The 12,130-nt window shown below is 45.2% G+C and overlaps 1 protein-coding gene across 4 annotated transcripts in view; it reads right to left on the bottom strand.

Annotated features, from left to right (window-relative positions):
- The window catches only part of mys (myospheroid), a 233,752-nt gene extending 222,571 nt beyond the window's left edge, over nucleotides 1–11,181 (bottom strand). Inside the window, exon 1 of one of the 4 annotated variants that reach the window (XM_067091665.1) lies at nucleotides 10,792–11,181. The gene's annotated coding sequence lies outside the window, so the exon portion shown is untranslated. Of the gene's footprint in view, nucleotides 1–10,369 lie in introns of all 4 variants that reach the window. The other 3 variants (XM_067091663.1, XM_067091664.1, XM_067091666.1) reach the window with 3 other exon arrangements.
- Nucleotides 11,182–12,130: the final 949 nt, after the last annotated feature.

Below are 12,130 nucleotides of genomic sequence, written 5' to 3'. Positions count from 1 at the left end.
TGGTCTGCCCCTCTTGAACTCCATCTCTCCCAGAAGAGGAGCAGCCTCACACCAACTGAGGCATGGATGACTTAGGTCTCACTTGTGGGTTGAATATTTAGTTGATGACTTCTTATGAAGGCTAGAAACAATCTCGCTAATGGTTGTCTGTGGGAAAAGATGATGTTTGTCTAGCGGGGAAAATAAAAGCGCCAACTTCTGGGACGAAGTGACACTTTTAGATGTAAAGGAAACCCAAAGTTCCCTTTTCTTGAGCACGTCCATTGCGTAAAGTGAAGCAATCTCCTGTGAACTTTCACCAACTGCTTTGTCAGCACAGGAGAGAAAACCCAGGAGTTCCGACGAGTAATCAGGCAGAAGCAATGGCTCTTGAACTTTCTGGGCAAGAGCGCCTAAACACCAGTCCATGAAACTTAACACTTCAAAAGTTTTAAAAAGACTTTTCAGGAGATGGTCCATCTCGTGTCAAAAAGAAGACCTTTGCTGATTGTAGCAGGGATCTACAGCCTGCATCAATGAGACCAGAGAAGGACTTGTGGGCAATATCCCAAAGGTTGATTGAAGTGAAGGTGGTCTGTTGGGACCACACGCCTGCCTTCAAAACCTGTGGGAATGACAGGTTCTTACAGAATGCAAGGGATGGAACCAATGGTGCGGACTTCGTTAGCTCTCAGATGAAGCATACCAGTGTCATCTTCTCCAGCAGCAGAATGTGCTCTCCTTATTGTCTCACAAAGCCAAAAAGAAATCGTGTTCTTGGACACTTCTTTCTTGGTCGAGCTAGCACTAACGAAGAGTCGTCGACACTCAGGTTGGAGGTGGTGAGTCCTCTTCAGGTAGTGCTGCAGGACTCTAACAGGACATAGTAGCATCTCGTCTGGGTCGTTACCAACAAAGTCCTCTAGGGAAGGGATTGTGAAAGATTCAAACCAAGAGCCAGGGACCAAAGGATTCTGAGTCTTCGATATGAAATCCGGGACGAAATTCAGCATAACTTATCCCCATCCCCTCGAGTGTTTACAGTGGATCCCCGCCTATTCGCGGTTCCAGATTTAGTTTCGCAGCTTCACCTATTCGCGGATTTCTCTGTGGAACATATATACACATTACTCGCAGGAAATTTGCCTATTCGTGGTGCTTTTCTTAGAGAAATATTCACAAATTACTGTATTTTCATATCATTTTATAGAGGGGTCTTAAGTATTCGCAGATTTTAGCTGTTCGCGTGGGGTAGTGGTACGCATCCCCCGCGAATACCGGGGGTCGACTGTAACATCAAAGGAAAGTCTGTGAAGTTCGCCAACTCTCTTTGCCGATGCCAGGCCAAGCAAAAAGTCGGTCTTGAGGGTAAGATCCCTGTCTGACAACTCTAGTAAAGGCTCGTACAGTGCACGAGTCAGGCTCCTTAGAACGAGTCACATCCCACGCAGGGGGCCTGAGGTCCCTCGGTGGGCAAGACCTCTCGAAGCTTCTCATTAGTAGGGATATCTTGAAAGTCAAGGAGATATCTACACCTTTCAGCCGCAAGGCTAGGCCGAGTGCGGCCAGATAGCCTTTTACAGCTGAAATGGAGAGAACTTCTCTCGGTGAAGAAAGACGAGGAAGTCCGCGACCTGCTGAACAGTAGCTCCTACCGGAGAGATACCCTGTCCACTTTCCCTGGTATACCACTGCGGAGGATCGTCTGAGGTGTCCTGCCATCTCCATTGCTATGCGACGTGAAAAGCCTTTCACTTGCAGGAGATGGTGGATAACCTCCAGTCGTGAAGACAGGAACTGCACTGCCAGGTGATGCTGCTTGACATGGGGCTGACACAGCAGGTTGGGCAAGGAGCGGGGGATCTCTCTCGGCACCTCTGAAAGGAGAGCTAGCAGGTCGGGATACCAAACGGCCCATGGCCATTTGGGTGCCACCAGAATCATTCTGATTCAGAGTGACCATCACTTGGTTGATCACTCTGCAAATCAGACAGAATGGTGGAAAGGCGTAGACGTCGAGGTTGTCCCACGGGTGCTAGAACGTGTCCTCTGCAGCGGCCCATGGGTCCAGCACCACTGAGCAGAAGACCTGAAGTTTCCTGTTGTGCCAGGTAGCAACAGATTGATGACTGGACGGCCCACAAGTCAAACAACCTTTCCGCGACTTCCAGGTGAAGGGACCATTCTGTTCTGATCACCTGCTTCTGGCGGCTGAGCTTGTCTGCCACGAAATTCCTCTTGCCTGGAATGTGCCTGGCTGACAGCTCTACCGAGTGAGCCAGCGCCCACTCGTGCACCTGCACCATCAACTGGTGGAGTGGGAGGGATACTAGAACCCCTTGCTTGTTGACGTGTGCCACTACCATGGTACTGTCGCTCATAAGTACCACAGAGAGTTCCATCACTCGATCCCGGAACTCTTGGAGAGCCAGGAAGGCTGCCTTGAGTTCCAGGATATTGATGTGAAGGTGCTTGTCATCTCAGTGCCACACTCCCAAAGTCAGTAACTCCTCCCGGTGTGTGCCCCATCCCCAGTCGCGTGCAGAGCACAGGACAGGAACCCTAAACGAGAGTCACATGCCACCCGGGGAACAGTTCCCTGGGGCAGCAAGACTGAAGAAGCTTCTCATCCGTAGCTAAATCTCGACTAAGGAAAAGAAGGCTACTTCAGATAGAAGACTAGGTCAAAAGGAGCTACATTCTTCAAAAATGAAAGGGAGAGAAGCAACCCTAGGCAGAGAAGACGAGGAAGTCCAGACTTGAAGAGCGACTCTGACCCGCGAAGAAGTTCCATCAACAACACCAATTAGCGAAGATGGATTCAGTCCCTGGGACTGTGTTGTGGAGGACTTCAAGAGATATCCTGCTATATCCGTTGCCACTAGGCGAGAAAGCCTATGCTTGCAAAGAAAGCTGGAATGTCTCCCGGTCCTGAACAGTCCTGCTACAGAAGGTTGGGTCAAGCAGAACTCTTCTTGATGCCTCGGAGGCAGAGCTATCAGGTCGGGTGAAAGGCGGAGTCTTCCAGCATTTGTCTGTAACTCAGGGTGAGCAATGCTTGTGAACCCCTAGCGAAACAGACAAATAAGGAGGGAATAACGCAGATATCAATTTTTCCCAAAAAGACAGCATGCCTCACCGTAGCGGCCCCTGGGTCTGGTAAGAAGAAGCAAGAAAACTACTGTACTGACTCTGTTGTGCAAGGAGACAACAGAAAAACCGTAGGGATCTCTCAGTTGAGCAGTCTCTTCGTGAATCTTTGTGAGGAAAAGAGTGAAGAGCACGTTCCGTTCTGATCACTCAAACCCGAGGCCAAGTTTGCCTACCAATACATACCCACCAGGAATGAATCTGGCTAATTGACCAGCAGGACAGGCAGACCATGAGCAATAATCAACCGAAGGAGATTATTGCCACACAGGGGAAGAAGAGTGCTTGTGCCGTGGCAAAGTGCTTTCCTGGGAATAGCAGAAAGTTTACTTGAACAGAGCCAAGAACCTCATTCGGAAAAACCGAGCGGCACCGAACTGAGCCGATCACACGAATGCGATCCAGACTGGGTGGTATGTGGTGGACTGGGAGTCAGTCTCGCAAACGCGACCAGGGCCTGGGTGGGGCGGGCATGCCGAGCGAGCAGAACCGATCGTGCGAACACAATCGGAACTGGACAGGGCGGAACTCGTCTGCCGTGGACTAGCGCTAGTTTCCCGAACTCTAAGATCCTTCAAGGCCGAGGCCCCTCGAGAAGAAGGTTTCAAGGGGAATTCTGTCTCTGCTATCCTGCATGCTCGAATCCTAAGGTTCAAGGCACAAGGATGAAACCCGGCCAAGCAACTGAAGCAGCTCGTCCTGTGCCTCTTGTCAGGAGAGCACTCGTGATTCATAGAGTTCGAGCAACCTATGAGACTCCCAAAAATTGGGAGCGGCTGCTTTCAGTTTCCTAAGAAATTGAAAAGAGCTAGGCACAGAACCAGTCTTAGATGCATACTTCTAAGACTGGCAATGAGGGCATGGCCTCCAGAGGCTGCGCTCACAACCCCAAAACACAAGACCCCAGAAGAGAGTCACTCTCTTAGAAGTCCCATAGGACTCCTGAAGGGAATCTCTTCCCTGCTTCTTCTGGTGTTTGAACCGACAGGATCGGGACACCAGACTGGGAACCCAACCGAGCACTGGTAAGCACTCGGGGAGCACTTGTGGTGCTGGCAGGAAGGGCTGAGACACCTGGGTGCCTCGACCCTCTCTCTTGCACTGCTCCCAAACTGGGGTGGGGAGAGTACTCTCCAGACCAGATTGGGATACTCGATATTCCACTGAATCTAGAGCACTCGGAGCGGCTTGCAAAAGAGCACCCAAAACAGCCCCCATCTTAAGAGGGGGAACCTCTAGGACTGGGAAAGGGATCGCAAACCGAGGTATGCATGCCCACAGCTCCCGAAACACAAAACCCAGGGGTATGTGAATCGGTTTCCTAACCCGAAGGTTGAGAAGAGCCAATGAGAGACCCACTGCCTCCTCGGAAGGAGGCAGTCCCTAGACGTCCACGGGCATCAAGGGGAAAGAAGCAGCCTTCCTCTCCTTCAGCCGACGGAGGTCTGTCCGGTTACCGGGACCTCCCTCGAACCTAGGGAGAGGAAGGGAAGAGGCAGCATAAGATGAAATCGAAGATAAGTTGAATAAGACGTCGGCTACTTCCACAGGGCGACTTCCTTCACCTTCACTCCCACATCATCTACAGGATGGCAGACATCGTAACCTCCAGGGCAGCTAGGCAGGAACGCAACGGAAGCGGCCCAGGACACCACCACCACGAGAGGCAGCAGGCACGATCAGGACAGCCGATGCAGGAGCTAAGGAAGCGGTTTGGAAGGCAGGAGCTACAGCAACGGCCAGGAATGTCACAGCATTGACAGGAACGGTCAGGTCAGCTGCGGCAGGAGACCAGGAAGAGCCACCGAGAGACAGTCATCGAGTTAACAGAAGCATAACACAGGAAACAGCAGGAGCAGATGGACCAAAGATACGCCAGCAGTCAGTGCCACGGCATACATGAAGGCCAGCAATGACAGCGATCAATCCACATCAGCAGGAACAGAGTTGGAACAATCCAGATGTGGAACTATGCCATTCCAACCAGGTACTGTGGTCGATCCCAAAGCAATACTGAGATATCCAGCCAATTACTGCTGTGCTTGCGATGCTCACTGTCAACCTGAAAGAAAAAGCAAAGAAGATTAGTAGAGGGAGACTTCTCTCACTACGAGGGGAACTGCCCTAAGCAGCGAGAGGAGGCCCCTTAGAAGCAGTCGCCCAACCGACTGCGCCACCCCCAACTTGTCGCAGAGGGCGAAGGAGAGAGATCTCTACCGAAGGAGAGAAAAGGAAGAACTTGCATGGAGAGAGAAGGAGGGTAGTCCACCAAGGGCGCCATGGAAGCGGAACTTACAGACGACGCCCGCAACCTGCCCCCCGCCACAACTCTCTATAGCACAGGCAGCGAAAACAACACTCAGCACAAGTAGGAAGGAAGAGTCATGCCCTTGTCCAAAGAGGGCGGTAACCCAAGAAAGGAAGCAAACTCTTATGTCCCAACCAATGTAGGGGAGCGAAGATATTACATCCCAACTAATATCTCCGAATGTACAGGGGAATGCCTTCAGTATCTAAATAAAGGGCTACTGGAAGAGAAGCATTACCACTCGGTCACGCCTCTCTAAATATGCCCCTAGCCGTCAAAGCCAAGACACAGCGCAGGGGGACGACAGCTTATGCAGGGTTATCACAATTCGTGGGTTTGTATTAATAAATATTACACGTAATATATATTCTTGCAGGGTTATCATCATCAAAAATCATAAGAAAACCTTACTTTTAATGCTCAGGGTGCATTGAAAACACGTAAACTGCATTATTAATTTTAAAAAAAACCTAAATTATGATTATTCTGCCGTTTTGGGGCCAAATTTCTTCTGTCGGATCGGCGTATATATAACAACATCCCGTCGTAAAAAATAATTTCTGATGAATATATTTGGATCCCTCGGGCGTCGTAACCATAAACCGGGACTGCCTGTACACAAAAATACATTAAGATCCCACCGGATAATAAAGAGCAGTCAGGCAAAGAGATCCTAAACCACGTCTGCAACGCATGATGGCCAAAAGCAAACTGGAATGTTTACATCCGGGCAGGCGGGTATTCCCGCTTACCTGGCAGTAGTTCCTGCCTAACCACCTTGCTCAAGAGTTTAACGCCCGTTTCCAGCCTAGGCTGAAAGTAATTCCTAATGTAAAGGACCAACAGTTTGTATATCGTGGGAACAAATATTCTTTTCAACTGGCTCATTATTATTCTCAGGAAGTCTATATAATGGTACAATGAATACTGTTCATAGTACAGTATCATGTTTTTTTTTTATTTTCATATTTATGTTATCTATATTTTTTACTGATAAATCATTTTCAGACTGACTTTTTTTGTGGCATCTATAAGCCATGTCTTTTCTTTTATCTGTCTAAACATTTCAATTGTAGAGTGTCTGCTCAATAAATAATTTTCTAACTGGAGCCCTGATATTTTTTTTTGGTCAGTTTCTAAGGTTAGAAACCTTGACCAACTTCCACTCCCAAAGTGGGAGTCAAAGTGTGTCAAGGTTGGGTCAAGACCATATTTACTTTTTTTTGTTTGCTCTGTACTGGAGCATAGGGTTCCAGTGTAATGACACTAAGATTCTTTTTAGATTTTTCTACACAAGGGATGTCAGAGGAGGTTTCAGCAGTCATTAACTGTGCCAAGTCCGTACAATCAAAGGGCTGAGGGGTACTTGAATCCATACAACTACTATTCATAAAGATTTACATATAAAAAAAATTTTAAAAATAAATAAAACAGAAAACCTTAAAAAAGATATCATCAGCCTTTCATGGAGTTTATTAATCCACCAATGGCACAAGTGAGAACCGATTCCCTTATGTCCATATCCCTACCCTACCCGACAGGAGATGGCACAACATGATTAGAGTGGCCCAAGTGTAAGCCAAACCCACTTGCCAGGACTGAGAATATTGCATGAATACAATCATCCCCACCCTAATCATGTTATGGGCAAACCGGACAGAATGCCGAGAGTCCTATCCCCAGAACCAGATCCCCCCTTGGAATCTGTGGTCCAGCCCTAAAGAATAGTTCTGCCTCTGAGCTATCAATCTGATAACTCTCAAGTCCAAACATTATCAGGCAGTTGATGGTCCAACCACAGTTCCCGCCATTTAGCTTCGGATATAAACCCAATCCCAGCTATGATATCTTTTCCTATTCAACAGGTCCAATAAATTTTAGCAAAAGTGGAAAATTCCACAAAATTTAATCCAAAGAAATATACAATGATATATGGGACTCTTAGACTCAAATCCGGGAACAGATTCCTGGGGTTCAAGAGACATCTCACCATGTCAAGATGGTCCCACATCGAGGGGGCTACAAGTGGAAATTCCAAACAAAAAAAGCCAAAAGCGTAGGTTTTTTTATACTGTTAAGGACAACTGAACCCCTTTATATCCAATGACTTGGGAGACTATACTGGAGAAGCAGGGTTTTGGGTTGTGGGGAATGGAAAAATTATGACCAGGGCACAGCCTATTCTAACATTTGAATAACTGGTGAATCTGTGGTCATTTAACCCCCTCCTGCATTCTTGAAGTCTGCAAATGAACGTAGACTGTAAGTTTAAAATACAACAATGTATGGAAACAAACATACACATCCACCCAAAAACTCCACTTTTCCAAAGTTCTCCCCCAAACTGTAAGATGTAAACGGTTTCTAATATCTTAAACAATAAGAAAAACCTACATTTTTGGCTTTTCTCTGATGAGACTTTCCACTCCTGGGGAAGAATGTACTGTACACCATGTGGTCAAAATATAGGAATGTAAAAAACACAATCTTCAACCTGCTGGTCTTTGACTGGTGGGTGCAAGTTTGTTGGACAAGTGGTGTGGCCTGTGCTACCCTAAACTATAGCAGGCATTTCAGAAAGAATGTGACCTAACCAGATGTAACCCTACTGACCAGAACTCCAGGGTGCAGCCCAGCACATTTGAACATGTGGCTTGGCCTAGGCTACTGCTTAACAGCATGAAGCATTTATGAAGGAATACAACTTAAACAGGCCTACTTTCACCCACCCTGACCTAGGACAAAATGCCCTGACCTGGCTCAGAGGGTGCTGGGGGTTGCCATACACTTATGAAAACCTCAGTTTCAGTGTGCACTGAACCTACTATAAATTCAAAGACCCAAGCTAAGATATTTGGTATTTCTAAGTAACGGCTCCACACAGACTGTACAGAACAGTTCCGCGGACATGAAAGTTATCAGGAAGCCAAATCTTCAAGAAGGGACTGGTGAAGGAAATCTAGTATCAAAGGAACAGGGCGCTTACAGTTTAGTTTGCTAAGGGTTTTCGTCTGCAAATTTTCTAGCCGGGACCCACCACCAGGTGGCAGTGGGTACCGACTAGAAAATCGGCAGACGAATACAAACAAGATGGCGTCTGGACGGAGCCTAATACTGACCTTAATTAAAAAAACTGAGCGACCTAACCTGATGAAACCGACCTAACCGAACACAGGGCGGCGTGCCCTTACCTGGCCGAGGGGGTTTTGCCCCCCTGGACCCCCCAAAAACCCAGGTCCTTACCTAACCAAACCTGACCTACCTAACCAGACCTAGGACGGCATGCCCTTACCTGGCTGGGGGGGCCGGACGCTCCCAGAAGGGCCATACAATTATTGTATCGTAAACTGTTTGAAACCTAACTTGCCTCATTCGAAGTCGGATTCATCGAAGAAATCTGGAATGACCGCTTTTGGTAACTCGATTCGGGGCGCTTACAGTTTAGTTTGACCGCCATATAAAACTTTGGCCACGCTTGATGAGGACGACGGTGCCTTCATTACACTTTGCACAAATAACGCTGAAGTCGCCAAGTAGGCCACTTTTCATCAGATAGACAAGCAATGACCGCTCGTCATTGCAAAGAACACCTAAATCCATGAGGTTCACAGGATTTGTGGCAGCAAATTGAGCGTGGGAGGGATAGGAATCGGACGTAGCCATGCTGGCAACTCAGACCAGACTGAGGTAGGACACGGGGCAAATTGGGTAGGTAGGTCTCGGGGCATCAGTAGGACTCGGGGCATATTGGGTCGTTGGTCAGCTGTTTTGGATGGAACTACTGACCTTGGCGGAGGGGTCTCGGCACAGGCAGAATGGGTTAGGTGGCCCAGCAAACGAAACTGTAAACTACCCCAAAGGAACCATACTAGGTCTAACGTAACTTACCCTAACCCAACCAAACCTAGTGGGCTGTGTTACTAAGCTGGGGGCTCCAACCCCCAAAACCCCCTGGTAAAGGAAACCACTTTTTACTAAAAGTTCCCCTACAGCACTGCACATGCGAGATAGCATTCGAGGATGGCCGGCGTACAAAAACGTAACAGGTTCTGAGGTGAATTACAGTTGACAAACAAAAAAGCATTGGAAAGTTCTTGAAAAACAACCAAAATACTAGCCTATAGGAAAAGTCCATTTTCAAGGAAATACCAGACGCAGAGCTCATACTCAGGCCTGGTTCTACCAGCTCTTGAAGCCACCAGCCTCAAGCATCTACTGAAACAATATAGCCGAAGGTACAACATTTCCACAATTTTTCTTCCCTTTCTCACCTCTGACACACCATGGGCCTGGCTGGGCTACCACCAGTTTGCTGCTCATCATTAGCCTATATATATAGTGTATATATATATATATATATATATATATATATATATATATATATATATATATATATATATATATATATATATATATATATATATATATATATATATGATCTTTATCATATCATATTCATATATAATCATATATAAACATCCTTTAATATCAATATCTACCTAAATATATATTTTCATATATATGACTGTTTTAGTTGATAATATGAGCAGGAACAACAACTTATTATCAACTAAACAATTTCAGTAACATATAAAAATATATTATTTCAATAAGAATTGCTCTTAAAGGATGTTTGTAAATATATATATTTTATATATATATATAATATATAATATATATAATATTTTTAGTTGATAATATATATATATATATACAATATAACTTATTATCATATATATAATATAATATATATATAATATAATATATATATAAATATATTATTTATATATATATATATATATATATAAAGGATATTATATATAATATATATATATATATATATATATATATATATATATATATATATATATATATATATATATATATATATATATAAAATGCAGTAGGAAAATAGTGTAGCAACACGCTTACCGTCCAATGTCGAATTTGCAAGTTTGGCGGCCTACGTTAGAAGGTGGGTGGCGGAAGGGAGGTGAGGCTTCAAAAGTCACTGCTAGGCCAGTCTAGCCTAACCAGGCGTATTTCGCATTCACCCTATTAGGCTACTACCTCGTTCGCTCATATCTTAGCAAAGTGGCGCACTCGCTCTACAACTCCCGCTGCGATCTTTACAAATCCTCACGAACAACGAAGACGTCCTTTGCTGCTGCTGCTGCAGCAGAGAGAGAGGAGAGGGAGAGGAGAGAGAGAGCGATGAGTCAAATTCCCGAAAGCCGCAGCTGAGGAAATGACGAAGCCTGATCACTCAGGCGTTGGCCCACAACCTGCTGCATCTGAAAACCTTCTCTTATTTTACACGATCTCCACCTTCTTTATTGCATTTTTGTACTCACCTCTAACACCAAGAGCAACGGAACTCGCGTTTCACGGGTTAATCAGAGACGGGGAGGGCATTTCACAGTGGAAAAGAACTTAATATCGGAGCGAGATGCGTCAGTCAGTCAGTTCTAAAAATGGAAAACACAAACACAACTCTCTGTCTCTGGTCGTGACGTCATGAGAGCAGACAACCCACTTCACTTGTCTCGACTCTGGCTCGAGGACGTCTGCTGCCGGAGGAGAGCCAATCACAACACAGAACGAGGACGGGGCAGCATAAAAGTTGCTTCCATTGGCGCTGCCCAGTCTGTGCTTCCGAAATCGCTCCTCCCTTCACATCGAACTCGCTGGAGTGTTCGGAGACGAATTGGAGGTGTTTTCTACACAAGTTTCTTTCATCTCTCAGCCTCTTCAAGAATTTTTGCAAAGAACATGTAACTTTTTGATGGTACCACAAACTCGAGAATTAAATCATTTGATGCTCATACATTTCCATTAATACTTTAAAATTTCTTGTTTGAGTACTTATCTTTGGCATAGTTTGCTCATATAAAACATTTTTTTCCTTATTCTCTAAAAGAGAAGTCAGAAAATTTAACTTGAACCGACTGGAAAATCTTGTTTTTTCTTAAAGGAATCGATTCTTTTGATACAAACAGAACTACCTATTAAATCAAGATGGTTCGTAGAATATTAATGGGAATATCGAAGGAAGACGAAACCTAATGGGGACAATAATTAAAACTAATCATCCTCCTGTTTTTCACAAAGCAAGCCATATTAGCTCTTTCTTTTCCAACATAATTATAAATGTTTCTATAAACAATTAAATGATTCAAAATCACATGTCATTCTACAATCAATCATGCGATTCACTATAAAGTGATTTTACATGGTTTCACTAAAATGAATAAACTGTCTACGAAGAAGGTTAATTATGGTCTAAATGCAATTAATTTTGCACATGCGACCTAACCGTTGTTATTACATAAAATCAAGTCTTAAGAAATTCAAAACCTCAGTATATTAAGATGAATGAATCCATTGTTTAATTTTGTTGGATGTGCGATCAATATACGGAGAAGGGTCAGATAATGCGCTCATTTTCAAAGGATGCTTCTACAGCAGAGAATGTCATCAAATTATCGAGGAGAAAACGACAAAAATTCATTAGTAAATCAACACGCTTGTTGGGTCAGTGAATCAATCCTGGCTTACTCTCGGCCTGTCCGCTCTTCTGTAAATGGGCAATGACGTCTGCTGGTGTCCAGAAAGTGCATGGGACTATTACAGCAGCCTCATCCAGAAACACTCCCATAAACCAAAAAACTGTAATCTTCTGGCACCATCCTA

This window comes from Macrobrachium rosenbergii, chromosome 48, assembly GCF_040412425.1.
Source record: "Macrobrachium rosenbergii isolate ZJJX-2024 chromosome 48, ASM4041242v1, whole genome shotgun sequence".
Classification (NCBI taxonomy): Eukaryota; Metazoa; Arthropoda; class Malacostraca; order Decapoda; family Palaemonidae; genus Macrobrachium; species Macrobrachium rosenbergii.
This window is presented reverse-complemented; position numbering and strand designations above follow the sequence as displayed.